This window comes from Sturnus vulgaris, chromosome 3, assembly GCF_052056855.1.
Source record: "Sturnus vulgaris isolate bStuVul1 chromosome 3, bStuVul1.hap1, whole genome shotgun sequence".
Classification (NCBI taxonomy): Eukaryota; Metazoa; Chordata; class Aves; order Passeriformes; family Sturnidae; genus Sturnus; species Sturnus vulgaris.
The window spans coordinates 104,048,430-104,063,911 of NC_142245.1; the positions used below are offsets into that span (position 1 = coordinate 104,048,430).

General features: G+C 39.5%; 1 protein-coding gene across 3 annotated transcripts in view; it reads left to right on the forward strand.

Moving 5' to 3' along the window:
• VSNL1 (visinin like 1) overlaps window positions 1-15,482 on the forward strand; it is an 85,549-nt gene that overhangs the window by 9,649 nt on the left and 60,418 nt on the right. Inside the window, exon 1 of one of the 3 annotated variants that reach the window (XM_088162444.1) lies at window positions 4,328-4,366. The exons of the other annotated variants lie outside the window; for them this stretch is intronic. The gene's annotated coding sequence lies outside the window, so the exon portion shown is untranslated. Of the gene's footprint in view, window positions 1-4,327; window positions 4,367-15,482 lie in introns of those variants that run through there. 3 annotated transcript variants of the gene reach the window in all.

Here is a 15,482-nt window from a genome sequence, read left to right on the forward strand (position 1 = left end):
CTAGCATCTCCCTGTTGCCAACAGGAGTGTATTAGTGAAGACCAATAACAATATATCAATGTCAGCTCATCTCCAGATAAAAGAAAGAGTTCATGAATTGTTCAAGGTTGTTCTGGTGTTATATGTAACAGAGATAGCTGGGGACTGTAATTCTTGTATTGCCCAGTAAACCCATCAGTTTACTGATGATAGTATTGATATATTCAGAAGGTCTTCAATATGTGTAGCTGTGTGAAACAGCTAACACATTTCCCTACTTTTCCAACTCTGCATTTTGTCACTCTAACTTACAAGATTCTCAGTTCTACAAAGACCTACACAGCAGCTTGCAGCCATTTCAGTCTTGTACTTCTATATTCCTTTGAAAACACCTTCAAGAAGTTTGCAGATATAAGCATTTTTGGTTTGTTCTGAATGAACAAAGTTAGTGGTATCACTCTGGGCACTTAACTAATGCGGTACTCTTGCAAAAACATTGAGTCTGAGAGAAAGAAACACACTAACTAACTAAAAAGGTAGCAAATTCATGCAAGTGACAAAAGCAAAATCATGGTCTGACAACTGTGCTACACTACTTTGCCGTGCTTCAAAAATTCAAATTGCAGTAAAAGTGATTTAGACTCACTTTTAGTGTTTGTGCAGTGAAAAGAAATGTGTGCCATGAGTGGGCAGTGACATTAGCAGCACTACTGACAAGTACTGACATCAGGAAATCTTTAGGAACACATGGAAGTTTGGTTTGATGGTCATTATTAAAAATTGCCATAGAGTTAAATGTGAAATAGAGATTTCTGGTTTACCCCTTCCTGAAGTAACTGGACCAAAGTCCAAGGCCATACAAATGTAAGGACTCATTCTCTGAGCTGATCTTTCTGATCCCTACTGGAAAAATTGGATCAAGGAATGGATTTGGATAGTGCAGAGTACATGCTGAACCGCCAAAACACGTCTGTGAGTGACTAGATTTCAATACATGGGGAAATCTGTTGCCTTGAACACACAGAGTTGACTAGAAGTGTAGGTGTAAGTGTTCAGCAAGCTCTTAGCCTAAAGAAAATGAGACTTGGGGAAAAGGAGAAGGTGTGATCATGAATCATGTCAGAAATGTAGGCAGGATCAGATCTGTAAGGATTTCAGTACTAGGGAGATTCATTTTAAATGAATCGAAAAGGAAGGAGGGAGCAAGGGAAAGGAGTAGGATAAGATTTGAAGACAGCAGAAGGCAAAGGTGTCAACATCTAGGAAACACTGAGGAGTGGAGTCTCTCACAAAAAGGGTGATTAATATGAAAAGTACTAAAGGATGCACCACTTTTTGTGATGTTTTTAGGTGTTGTGAGAAAACAGAGGGAAAACTTGAATTTGCAGGAAACACTGAATTTAATGATAAATCCATCTGATTCTTGCCACTTTTCTCTGAACTGCTTCTTCTGATGTAATGGCAGACAAGCTGTATCAGAACTGTACTAGGGCAGAAATATCTGAGTTAGGTCCTCAGAGGAAGCCCTTACTGAACTGCCACTGACTACCTGAACTGTGATAACTTTTCTTAAACTGTGTGTCAGGTGGGTGGTAGAGGTAGCTGTTGGAGAAAAGGAAGGAGAATAGAGATGGTTTTAAGTCACATACAAGTCCTAAAAATGACCACAGAAACACCCCCAGTGCAGGCTCTCTTTGGCAGTGAGCTCCGTGTGGGTGCAGGGGAGTTTGCTCATCCAAAGGCATTTGGAACGTGAAACTAAGGGGGAGAAGGATTGAAAAATAAAATGTGAAGTATTTGCATAAGACTTTATATGTTCTCTCATCATATGATTCATTGATCTTATGACTAAACAACTGCTCTTAAAAATTCTGCTTTTCTGAAGTAAAAACCTGTTTGGAGAGCTGATTTTGTAGAATTTATGTGACAAGTTGCTCATTGTTTTGCATTTGTATTTATGTTCCATGTAATTTTTTTGCTGCTGATGTCAGTTTTGAATGGGATATGGCAACTACAATATTGGCAAATTTATAGAATTTAACATTATTTCATTCACGTAGTATTACATGATGGTGATGCAGAAGAGAGAAACATACCTTGTCCAAGAGCTTTTACAGAATTGATGGCAAAGCAGAGGATGGAATCCCAAGCTCTTATTCTCAGAGAATGTAGACCCTGTTTTATGCATGTGCTTCATGACAGTGCTATAACTGAAGTTCCTGTCTTGGGAGTTCAGTTAGCACTGATAAATTCAAAGAGACTCTACAAAACCGCAAACATTTTCTAGTTATTACAAGTCAAGAAGGAAAAACATTTGGCAACTTGTGTAAATTTTTCACCTCCAAGTATTTCAGTGCCATACATGAGCAAAGGCCAATCTCTGCCTCAGAAGAGTTGTTCACACAGCTTTGATACCTTTCCCATATCGATGATTGTCTCCTGTCAGTCTTCTGTAGTACAAGATTTGCTGGTATGGTGACCACATCTGGGATTTTAAAAGAATGAAGATGCAGGACTGGAAATTTGGATGAAGGCAGTGTCCCACTGGACTTCTGGTGTGACACTGGTGTGCTCTGTCTGAGCAGTGTCTGATTGCAGGTGATCTCTGCTCCTGGAGGCAGGAGGGGGAACATGGCACCAACTTGAGCTGAGCTCTTCCCTTCAGCCCAACCCAGCCTTTCCTGGCAGGGCTCTGTGGTCACACCTGCTAGAAAGGGAGGTTTTCCCTGTTGCCTCACTTTCCTATTACTTTTGTCTATTTTTTTGTGGTTTGCCTAACCTTTTTTTTCATTTTCTGGGTAAAGAGGCATAACCAGTTTTTTCTTGTCTACCTTGCACTTGGCCACATAAATCCTGGGATATACACAAGACATTAGGCAAGAAGTTCTTTCCAAAAGTGAATATGGTTCTTTGTAGAGCATAACCCTTTTCGGCAGCAGAACTGCATTAAGCTTGAAATCAGTGTGTAATCATCACATGGTGCAACAGGAGGAATACAGAGCTGTGGTCATTCCTGAGGCTTGTCTTTGGTCTTGGCTCTCTGAGATATTTGGTAGGAAGCTAAACATTGCAGTTTAGTAGTATTGGCAAAACTTATAAATTGTTACAGGAGCAATAAATTGTTACAGGATTTTGTAGCTGATTAACTAAAAATTGAACAAAATTATTAAATAATAATAAGTAACAAGTAATAAATAATAATAAATAATCTATACTTTACATTTAAATCATTAGTATCAGCAGCAGTCTAATTTTGGAATGTTAATGAAATGGAAATAAGCAGGTGTTTACATGTCTCCCAGTTTCCTGTGCTTTTGCTGTTAATATCTGCTGGGTGGTGCTGTGATAATGATGATCCACTTGGACTAAATCTGATGAGGAGTGAACTGCAGAGCATGGACTGGGCTCTTGAAGCATATAGTGAAGAGATGCACCTCTGTGTTATCTCTGGGTTTTAATTACATTGGATTAATTACATCATTATATTTCATTTGCATACAATTCTTAGTTTTAATTATTAGTTCAGCCATAGTCTTTGACATAGTTTTTTTTTATTTTTAGGCTTTTGCATTAAAAAAATACAGGTATCAACATGCTCATTGCACATTCATGCAATGTTGTCAAAGTACTATGAAGAAATAAGGTCAGACCAGTTTCTCATTTGCATTTGAAGTTATCCTTTTGAAAGAAACGTAAGACTGACCCCTGTGCTTGTACCATACAGATAAATGGTAAAGCTCTCCTATAGTGTTCAGGCAAATTCCATTTTAGACAGGCTTTATAGCTTTTCCCCTTGGCCATTAGCATTACCTGGAACTCAGTTTGACTGTGAATGAACAGAAATGTGAGGATTTCTCAGTACAATTCAGAGAACAGGCATAACCACTTGCATTCTGCTAATCCACAGGCTATGCCTGAGATTTGGCACTGCAGTAAGCCTTGATAGGAGTGGTTATTATCTGCTCTTGCTTTTTTCAGAGGGTCAAGGGTGTGACAATGTAAAGACCAAGACCTGGTAAAAATAGTGTTTTTTAAAGGACTAGAGCAGAGGAAAAGGAAAGCTATGTATTTTATGTGGAATGGTCCATAAGTTGCATGCTTGTTGTTTTTCCTTTGAAAGATCCCTTACTTCTTTGGCTAGCTGTGGATGATCATTACTTCCCATTTATTATTATGGCAAAATATATTAAAATTGAAGTCATTTGAGCACCAGTCATGCTGGATGTAAGCCAATTCAACTCCATCAACTCCATCAAGTTGTTAGTAAGTGCAAGTCCACATTATGGAAGACAAAAGAAGAAAATTTGCCATGCGTAAGAGTTGGTTATACATTTTTTTTTCAGGACATCAAGACTCGGGACCTCATGCAACAAACTTTCCAGCTTAGGTGTGTATTCTAAAACTAGAACTTCAAATTCTGGGGGTTTTTTAACAAACAAACTTGCCAGTTTTACTCTTCTCCTATAGCAGACTATCCAATGGGACTTTTTATTATTCTAAATGAAAAATTTAAATGTAAGCTTCAGCTATAGTGGGACTTTGCTTTGGCTGGAACAGTCCTGCATCCCATGGCTAGCTGAAAGGGCTGTCACTTGATACTTCACTTATTTTTCTGTCAGAAGCACTTTGACAGCACATGCCCTAATGTGTCACTGCAGTATAACTTGTTCTCAGGGGAGTAGATGAACAGGCAGGGAGGAAACTATCATCCTGCCTGTCTTCCCAGGCAGCTTGCATCGATTAGTAGGCAAGGTTTCTCCCTGCACTCTGGCATTACTGCAAGGATTTTCCATATCTATCTTCCACTCAGCCAAAATCAAAACAAGCTGCAAGTAGTGGAAAAGCAGAATACAGCTGGTGGGAAGCAGCAAGCAGCCCTTCCTATGGTGAGCAGATGAAGTAGCTTTTCAAAAGATTATGATGGAATATAGTCACTAACTTACTGAGCCTGTCTCAATTTTTTCTCCTAAGTTTATCAGATAATTTCTTCGAGTTTTGTGTCAGGTATAATCTCCTGTGCATCTGTATTGCATATCTTACCTATGTCTAGACTGCTTTTGACTGGAATACATATTTTGTTAGCTGGGGAGTAGGAGGTGTGGAGTAAAGCTCAGAGGATGCTGCTGAGGTCCTGCTTCTGTATCTGGTTTGGGCACAGCCAGCGAGCTTCAGGTGTCTGCCTTGGGCAGGCTGGGGAGGGCTGTCCTGGAGACAAGCCCGGGAGCTGGGGCAGTTCTGAAATCCAGTGCAATTCCCCTCAGCACCCACCATTTAGTGACAACTGGCACCTGCCATGAAGATCCAAGAGAATACAAACCTGAAGACTGCACAGGCAGCTTGAATGATGACACATTTTTCCCTAAGATATAAACCACATCAGTTATGCCCAGGTCACAACCTTGCATTTTCCTGAGGTCTGTGTGAACCTTGGAGAAAAAAATTCCGTGCTTATCTGGGTCACAGAGAGACTCAGGATACTGTGCCATTACCTCTGCTCTGTAAGTTGGCTCTGAGAGAGCCTAACTTGCATTTACCTAAACGAGTCATGAAGGAATTTGCACATCTACCTCTGACATTTGTGCAGAACCTCCATATGGTATAGTACAGAGTATATAAATTTATAAGGTATTCAGCACCAATGTGCATAGCTTTTGTGGGGATTTAGGGATCTGTGGGGATTCTTTTAAAGTAGATTTAATCTAATTTAATTTAACTTAACGATTTAAAAAAGGATTCTATAGCTCACTGCAGAATCTTTAACTATTTTATTTTTATATGGTAATTCTCCTTCCAATGTGGAATGATTTGGAGTGGAATAGACCTTTCCACTAGACCAGGTTGCTCAAAGCCCCATGCAGCCTGGTCTTGAACTCTACTAGGGATTAGACATCCACAACTTCTCTGAGCAACATGTTAAAGTGCTTCACCACCCTCACAGTAAAGAATCCTACTACTGATAATCCATTCTAAGAATTCATAAATAATATTAAATTTTTTACTGTTAGAATTTAGGTCCATGTATCTTTTACCTTCTATAAGGGAGGCCTTATAGCAGCTTTCCAGTACCAAAAGGGGTAAAGCTGCAGAAGGAGTTTTTACAAGGGCATGGGGTGATAGGATAAAGTGTAATGGCCTTATACTGAAAGAGAGCAGGTTTAGATTAGATATTAGCAAGAAATTTTTCTCTATGAGCATGGTGAGACAATGTAATAAGTTGCCCAGAGAAGTTGTAGGTGCCAGACTCCAGGAAATGTTCAAGGTCAGTCTGGATGGGGCTTTGAGCAACCTGACCTAGTGAAGGGTGTCCCTGGCCATTGCAGGGGTGTTGGAACTGGATGATCTTTAAGGTCCCTTCCAAGCCAAATTGTATGATACTATGAAAAATGAGAGCCCACATTTTTGTAGTACAATGAATAGCAAAGAGAAGTTCTTCTGTTCCTGATGCTCTTTGGGAAATGCTATTCCAAAATAGTTCCATGTAGAAGTACTCTTAGTCTAGGGAATTATTATTCATTGGAAACATAACTGTATTAACAAGATGCTTTTCTGAAGAATAAGGAAGGAATGAGAATGTTGCCACGTTGAATTTCTCAGGAATGCCTTGTGTAGTTCATATCCACTATGGATTTTAATCTGAACTATTGTTCAAGTATAGGCATGTTCACAATGGTTAAATCATTAGAAGTGTTTGAAGGAATTACAGAAACTTGAAAAATGCCAGTTACCAAGGTAGTAAAATTAATTCTCTATATGTAAGAATAGAAAGCTAAGCCTGAGACTGAAGCCACAGCTCCATAAATGGTTTTGCTGCACATCATGTTCCTACCCGCAAAATCCAGGATGCAATTACCTGGCTTTATTAGGCACAAAAGAAGGGCTGTCCCAGGAAGAAATTACCTCATCCTGAGGTTGGAACTAGGACAAAACTCTGATCCTGAGAAAGGTATATTTACCCTTCTCAGTGTTTCCTTGCTGCTCCTGAGGCAATTGGTGGTTAATTGGTGGTTAACATCTCCACTTTTATCAGTGGCACAGTCAACCTCTGTTCTTTTTCCAAAATCTCAGCTTTGTTTGAAATGCCACCATGTGACCCGTGGAGCTTGCTGCTGGGAAGCAAAGCTTGAGGGACAGCCTATGCTGTTTCCAGGGTGTAGGAAATATTAGGAAATACTGACAAGATCAGTATGATGAAATAAGTAGTATTCTCCAGCTGCTCTTCATCTTAACTTTGAAAACATTACTTTTTAAGGCCACAGATTTTCCAATGGGAAACACTGAATACAGTTCAGGACCAGCTTTATCTAGGCTTCCACTGTTCCTAACTCCAAGAAACTATTTGGTTTCTTGTGCTGTAATGGTGTTAGAATTAATTCTGATTTCTGACAGAAAATCACCCTGGAGTTAGTGCCTAAGGCTGCTTAGTTAGTGCTGCATTAGAGATCCACATCAGCATTTTTGATGCATAAATAACTGTTGCATTACATCTCTATCTAATGTCCTATCTCAAGTATAGCATTTGGGGCACATTTAATGGTATTTGGTTATCTAAAAAGTGCTCTGTCAGAGCATACCACAGGTATCTAGGTGGTGGATGTAGTGTTGCTATTTATATCATAGTGCTCTACAAATATTAATAACACTGTGCTTCAGAGTGAGCTATAGCCATAAACCTGTAAAATAACTCCCCACAGTTCATCTTGATAGTCTTTTGAAATTGGACTGCTCTGACTATACCCCCTTCAGGCTCACTGCCAATCTCATATTTTATCCTGAAATTCCACAAGGAGACACTCAAAATAAACACTACACTAGCAACTGCTTGAATTATACTTAAGGCAGTAGCAAGCATTGGTTTCACTTTAGCGTCTCTGTGGCTTTCTTGAAAATCCATGAAGTCTGACCTTTTGAACACATTTTGCTCTTATTTATCTCCCCTGTTGACTGCAGTAGGAACTGAATGAGCATGGCTGAGAAGGGAATGGGTATATCATAGATGCTAACCTGTTATGACTAAATTATCCCTGTTAGTCCCATGTTGCCCAACACCAGGAACTTTATACAGTGCATGTCTCCTCACTAGCTTGCTTTCAGCAAAAATATAGCCATTAGATTTGCTTTTAAGTTTTCTTAGGAGAGGAAAAAAAAGTAAGCTAGAAATTTCAGTGTTATTCCAGGCACCATTTCAGATGTTCAGCTTTTTGTTCTGCAAATGCTTTTTCTTTGCTTCTTTTGAAAATAGCTGATCTCGTAATTCACTATTAAGGCCTAAAGGTGATCCAAATAGCCCATCACCAAGGTCAGTATACCCTTGAATCAAACAGGTTTGCTAATTTTAAATTTCAGTGTTTTTCAGAAAGTGATGTGTTTAGCAAGAATAAAGAGGTAGAATGTGAGATTGGGACAATATGAATGTTCACACTTCGCTGCCAATGAAAGCAAAGCTTACAGGTCTAATTTTAGGCTTTTCAGCCTTGGTATTGTTCTTTACAGCACAGTTATTTTCCATATGATACAAAGCACTCCTTTTTTTTTCAAGTTTTATAAACTGCTTTAGAGAACAAAAGCAAGGACAAAATGAGTTTATGTCATGGCTGAAAGCAAATCAAAGAAGCTTAAGTTAGCCATGGTTGCATGCCAGCTCTATATTCAGAGGACAATTCTTTAAGAAAAACAAGAATCTTGAGAAACATGTCACAAGACTTGGAAGTAGAGTTACATGGTGTCTGAACTGGGATCCTTGGCTGTGACTGGATGTGCTTCAACATTTAGTTAACTTACACTGTGCTCAGATGCTTAGTACATTTGTCCTCTCTAAAAATGTCAAAATGACCTGTGCTGTTTGGAGACATAAGATTTCAGGATACTTACCTATCTCTTGGTGCTCCAAACTAAGCATTGTAGATGCAGTGAGGATGTCACAACTAATTCTTTATGTAACACCAGATAGATGCTGTTTTCTAAAGTTAACTTTCACTGATGCATTAGTAAAAAAAAAATATAGAATTATAGAAACATAATACTGTAGAAATAGTTGTATTCTTTCCTATAGATTAATTACCAAGGAGTGGAACCAGTTGATACTAAGTCATTCCCCATGGAAGTGTCAAGAATGGTATTAACCTGCCAAAAACACCTTTAAAAATCATTAAGTTAGTGTAGTCCCCATTTTTCGTCTAAGGGAAGCTTATTATCTGAATGAATATGTGACATGGTTCAGAGAAATCAGAGAATATTAATCTGCGTGATTTTTTTAGTAAATCTGCTCTTTGAAGCAGGTTGGTAACTGGCTGTATTGGCAGGAAGAGTTTCCTGGGAAGAATCTGTGCAAGGAATGCTGTAATGTTGAGCTGGTATTTTGTCCCACGAGTTCAGCAAAGGTCCACTGCCTTCACTGGACTTCACCAACCAGGCAGTGCCAAGGTTTGGGTCACAGTTTGGCTGAAGGCTCTGCAGTTGTCTCCAAACTGGGAGAGTCATCTCAGTCTGAGCTCTGGGTGTAGAATATTTTTTCATGCCTTTCTAGCTTTCTAGGAGTTAAATGTTTAGTCTAAACTAATTGTGTCGACCTTTTTTGTTAGTCAAAGAGTAGGCATTTCCAGAAAGCAATTAATCCCAGTCACCTTTTATACAGCATGGAATGAATTGCTTCTTGCTGAAATGGGTGCCTGTTTCTCTCCATTGCACATTGGAGCCTTGATGACTGGTTTAGATTAGATATCCAACTTCTAATGGCTACCACCCAGGTAGAAATAACCCGGATTAATGACGTTCCCTGCTACTGACCATAATTCATTCTCTGTTATTATTCTGTATGATTTATGGGTGCTGTGTTAGAGGAGAAGAGTTCTTCTCTTGTTTTTCTTTGCAGTAGTTTCATATGGTTTGTCATTAATAGTACAGTTGCTCAGTTTTCTGTTTTTCCTGGTCATATGAAAGTTTTTAAAATGGTGGCATTTTTGCTATTGACCGTAATCATTAATATTTAAAACAATACTAATTAATTTTCATGATGGAACAGATTAAGTTAAAGGTTGGCTGTTCGATGGTTTTCTGGATTCTGGCCAGCTTCTTGGAGTCATAAATCAGTGTGACTCTTTTGAAGTTAATGAAAAAAGTGCTTCTAAGAAAGTTTGGAGCACAGATAATGAAATAGGGTGGGAGCATGACATTAGTGAAGAATAAGCCGACTGAATGGCTTTATTTGGACACAGGCACTAATTTGAGGGAAACTTCAATATGGTAATTATTTTTTGGACATTCTGGAGATTGTAGCTCCTCAAGGCTTTCCCATGCATGTCAGATCTAAGATTTTTTCCTTTTTTTTTTTTTGAAACAGGCCTATATGGCAAACAGAGCAGAGGAGTAAATGGAATGCTCCTCTTAACCCTAAAAAAGGTTTTTCCTAGATGTTCTAAAAAGGTTTGGTTGTGTTTTTTGGGTTTTGAGAAGTAGAGTTAGTTTTTAAAACAGAAAGTACAAATGCTAGTGACATGACATCTCTGGCCTTTCCATTTTCATTCTATCCTTTGATCAGGGCAGACTGGCATCAGCAACAGTCAGGTTCATTTCTGCATTTGTTCTGGGAAAAGCAAACAAAGTCTTACTGGGAAACCTCAGCTCTCTTCTTCAGTGATATCTCCTCTGATGAGTGTGTGGTGATTTAGGGTAGCTGGAGATCATTTGCCCAGGTGTGAGGGAAACTTTATCAGTCTTGTCCTCCCTGCTGCATCTGCACCCTCCCACCTGTAAACCATGGTGTTTCTTTCATGGCTGTCTTGGGTTTCTTAGGCTTTATACAGCATAAATCACTTAGCTTTACAATCTGTTTTTTAATATAAAATGCCCTCCAATATTTTAGAGTTTTCGGCGTCATTTAAACATGCTTCATCCTGCTGCCATGCCTCCCATTCTGCCTCTCTGAATGATGCTGGCAGCCTGGGCATGCATCCCTCCCTGCTCTTTGGGAGAGGTTGTGTTATCTTTGTGCCTGAAGATGCCAAGACTGTTTAAATGTCAATCAACAAGATGTTACCCAGATGAATTCCGCTGCAGTTTAAATAAGCATACCTGTTTGTTTGCCCTTGTGCATCCATCTTGCATGCTGCGAACATCACTGCTCTCAGTGCTTCTGCTGAAGAAAAGACAGAGAAGGAAAAGACAAAGTACAGATAAAACACCAGGGGCAATGAGAATTGGCATTGGGTAGGGAGTAAGAGGAAGGAAAGTGGGAGAGAGTCAGGGTGAGCTGGGGCTGGCTTGGCAAACCAGGGAGCCAAAGCTACAGGGTAAAGATTGGACGGGGAAGAAGAATAGGGACAACATGGACCTGAGATTTACGATCAATTTGCTGTTCCCTAAGTGTCTGTCTCACAGCAGAGCCATGGTAATGCTGTGCAGGCATTCTTAATGCTAAGCACGTCTGCATAATAAAACCAGCTTAGCCTATATTTATTGTGTGTGTACATCTCTGTATGTGGTGCTGTTTCTCAGCAGCACTTATAACCTGTCCTTTCACCAGGCTGCACGTGCTGTACCACACTGTTAATGTGCACTCTGAGCTTAGCACTCACAGTTACCCAGGACTAACACTGACATAATACAGGATTATTCAAAGGCCTGGCTATTTTCATGAAGAATCAAATGCCAACCTGAATTTTCACAGGTCTGCAGTGGCAGTGTGTGACAAACTGGGACCTTCAGAGTGTTAAGAAGTGGTACCACGTGAGACAAGGCATGGATTCACAGCCTTATGAAGTTCAGTGCCTGCCCTGCTTTGTATGCTGGTGTTGTATTCTTAGAAAGTAAAGGTGACAGAGTTTAAGTTGCATTTTGAGCAGGGAATACAGCAACTAAATACTTGAGATGAGATTTGCATAGCTATTTAGGTACCTGGTGAGATTTCTGAAGAGCACTCAAGCTGCCGAGGGACGCTTGATACATTTGTACTGAACATCACCTTGATTTACTTGAATAGAAATGAACTAATGCAATTAGGCAACAATACCTACATTAGCCACTAGTCCTGACCCACAGAAGAACTTACATGTTTTTATAAAGCTGACCTTATGTCACTTACCTTGAAGTTTACATTTTTCCTTTCCAAAATATGCATATTTCCCACAAAAAATAATAATGCAGATTTTTATAAGCAAGAAAAAAGATTTTTAATCCCTTTTCTTCAATCTATCTCTTGACACACCCTTCTTGCCTGGTCGTAGTAACAGGACTACTCTGATCAGGAAAGATAAAGGGATTGCTTTTCACCATGAAAAAGCAGATTTCCTGAATATCATTTGTTCTGTACTCCCTTTTGTTTTGGAGATCAAAAAATATTGCTGCCAGAAGTTCATCATTTGGAACCTTGTTCACTTTCCAGAGGCCATTCTGTAACAGGTTCTTTTTATACTGAATCTTTTGGGAGTAGTTCAGGGAAAAGAAAAACAGAACAAAACAACACAAAAAAATATCAACAACAAGAAACAAAAACAAACAAAAAACCGCCAAAACATCCCCCCCCCCCACCTTGCTACAAGTATAACCAGCTCAAACAGTTTTACCTTCTGGCAGGGAACTTTTCTTATATTACATCCACTGATTTGATTTAGTAGGCATTCCAAACTCCTGGAAACTGCCACAATAGTTTTTAACATTGCTCTGTTGTGTGATGTCGGATTCTGGGGATTTGGGCATTTTTTTGTTATTATATTTCACTGTTTATCTTATTCCTAAACTGCAGCCTTAGTTGTTGGTTTTTTTTCACTTTTCTCCTGCATTGTGACACCAGAGAAAATTAACAGCTCTTCCAGCACAGCATCTAATGTAGGCAGAGCCTATTCCAGCTGCAGACCTGGTAGATTATCTGTTCTTTCAAACTTTGAATCAAAGTTTGATTGGCCTATCAAAGTTTGACAGGTCTATCCAAAAACCTGTATTTTTGCTCAATGAAAAATATTGGAGGTGAACCAGGGATTTGGGTGTAAAATCATAATTTTCTTCCCTAAATTATCTCAACACTTCTTCCTAGGTTGTTAAAATATCGGACTCTATGAAATATTTTATCAAGTTTTCAGCCTTTAATAATAACAATATGTTTAAGGCATTTTTGTCTAGTTTTAAATTTTCAAAGTTATTCGTAGCACTCTCATATCCATAATATGGTAAAAGGTAGTAGACATAAAAATAGTTATCACACCATCTTGGTTTGAAAGGCAGGTATTTACTAAAAAGAGTCAGGAGAGTATAACCCCCCTCTCCTTCCATTCACTTTACTATGATTTGGAAATTAAAGAGCTCTCAGGCGTAGATATGGGGGGTAGGAATAACAGTTCTTTACTGATATATATATATATATATATATATATGTATGTATATATACATATATATGTGTGTGTGTGTGTAACAAGGGAAACAAAACAGCACAACAATAACTGCGAGATCAGCAGCAGCAGCAGAGCAGGCAGAGCCCAGTGAGCAGTTCCAGGTGTCCCGGCTCCGGACACCTTTCCTGTGTTGTTGCAGTCCCCGCTCTGGCGCTGCAGCTCCGGGTGAGCCGGGAGGAGACGCGGTGATCCCGCGGGGCTGGAGGGACCCTGCGGTGAACGGCGCCTGTGTGTGTCCCTGATGGGAAGAGAGGAGGGCAGACGCTGCTCATGGATCCCGATGCTCCAAAGGGATGTGCTGGAGTCGGCAGGAGATGCAGGAGAGAGCGTCCGAGCAGGGAAATTGCGGGATCCCACAGCCCAGGAAGGCTCCTCCGTGTCGGGATGGCAGAGCGGAGTTTGTAGCCACCGCCCGTCTCCGAGCCCGAGAGAACAGCCCCTACCCCACCTCTCCTTTCCAGTGTTCCCCCTCTCCCCACCTCCTGCAGAAAAACTCTTACCCTAGCTATCTGAGCTAGGGTGTAGCCACAAATCCTCAGCGTTACAATGGGAAAAATTCCACAGAAAAGAAAAGGGAAAAATTCAACCCCTCTTACACACATTCTTGCAATTTATGGAGAATGGAGAAAAAATGAAAAGTATTCATAAATGACTTGAGGAATTGTCTGGTGAAGTGAGAATGTTTGTGTATGATTTGAGATTACTCATAACAATTGTATTTAAATCTGACTATAAATTGCTGCAGCATGATAATAAAATACTGAATATAGGGAATATAAAATGTCAGGTGGATTTATTGGTAATAAGAGGAAGGCAATGCCTGTGGAACAAAATACATTGATGACTATAACAAGTAGAAGTTGGGAGAGGAAATGGAAATCAATGAGAATAGATCTCTGAAATTACCAATTCATATCAAATGGCAACTAAAATAACTAGAAACTAGTATGACAGTAGAAATGTATTCTATTTTATAAGCATGTGGAGCATTCCATCTGTAATTATAGTCACTGGTATGATAAAGAATTAGTAAATTTGTAAAAAGCCTAGAAAAGGGGAGTAAAGCTGTTTAAAAATGTGGCACACAGGCTGGGTAGAGTCTGGGTATTTCATGTCTGATGAGGAGCAGGTGAATAAGAAATAGTCACTCTTTCTCACAGTGCCAGAAAGAGGGTCACCAATGAAATTATTGTATAACATTTAATTAAATTATGAAACTGATTCCCACAGGATGTTGTAGAGACCAAGATATAAATGTGGCCAAAAAGGGATCAGACAAATTCAGGAAAGCTAATTTAATCAGTGATTATTAGACATGATAGTCTGGAGAATCAATGGAGAGAGGACAGCACCTCCAAAGTATGACTCATCCCATCCTAGGAGAAGTGTCTTAGATCAACCTGCTGACTCTACCTGGAGATGACTGTGTCTCCATTGGTCTAAATTACCAAATTAGCTTAGTACAGACAGCAAAATTTGAGAGCTTTAAAGCGAGCTGATTTAAATCCCACCGTAGATGTTATTTTCCTATACTAAAGATGTGTGATATTTTTGCAATTTAAAAAGCTGTGGGTGCATTTCAGTGGTGAAGAGGGTGTTTGATTATAAAGAAAGGATATTTTTCTATATGTCACTCAAGATATTTTTGTTCTTTATTACAGTTTAATTTGTGTGCTTTATAGCAGAAGTATAATAAATATGAAAGAGATTATATCATCCCCAAAGAGATTATATCATTCCCAGCCTCTGGAATCCTTAGAGAGATCAACAACCGTTTTTATATTAAACCTTTTTGCCTCCACATTCTCCAGTGATGAGTGAAGTAATCATGAGGGAATGCCAAGGAAGGCAGTGTTTGATATTTCTAGCTTTCCAGATTCTACAGACTTAAATAGTCCAGGGCAGCTGCCAGTGCAATTCCTGCTTAGTATCATGGTTGGGAATAAAAATGTTTCACCCACTGCTGTCTCCTGTCACCTGGGAGCAGCAGTTGCTGTGAAAGGCACAGCCATGTGAAGGATGTCCAGGCTCTTTGTCCTTGCCAACCAGTCCCCCTCGATTTGGAGAGATCCTTCTTGATCAGCTTTGGCAAAAGCCTCGATGTTGTCTCTGCAAATGCAGCTC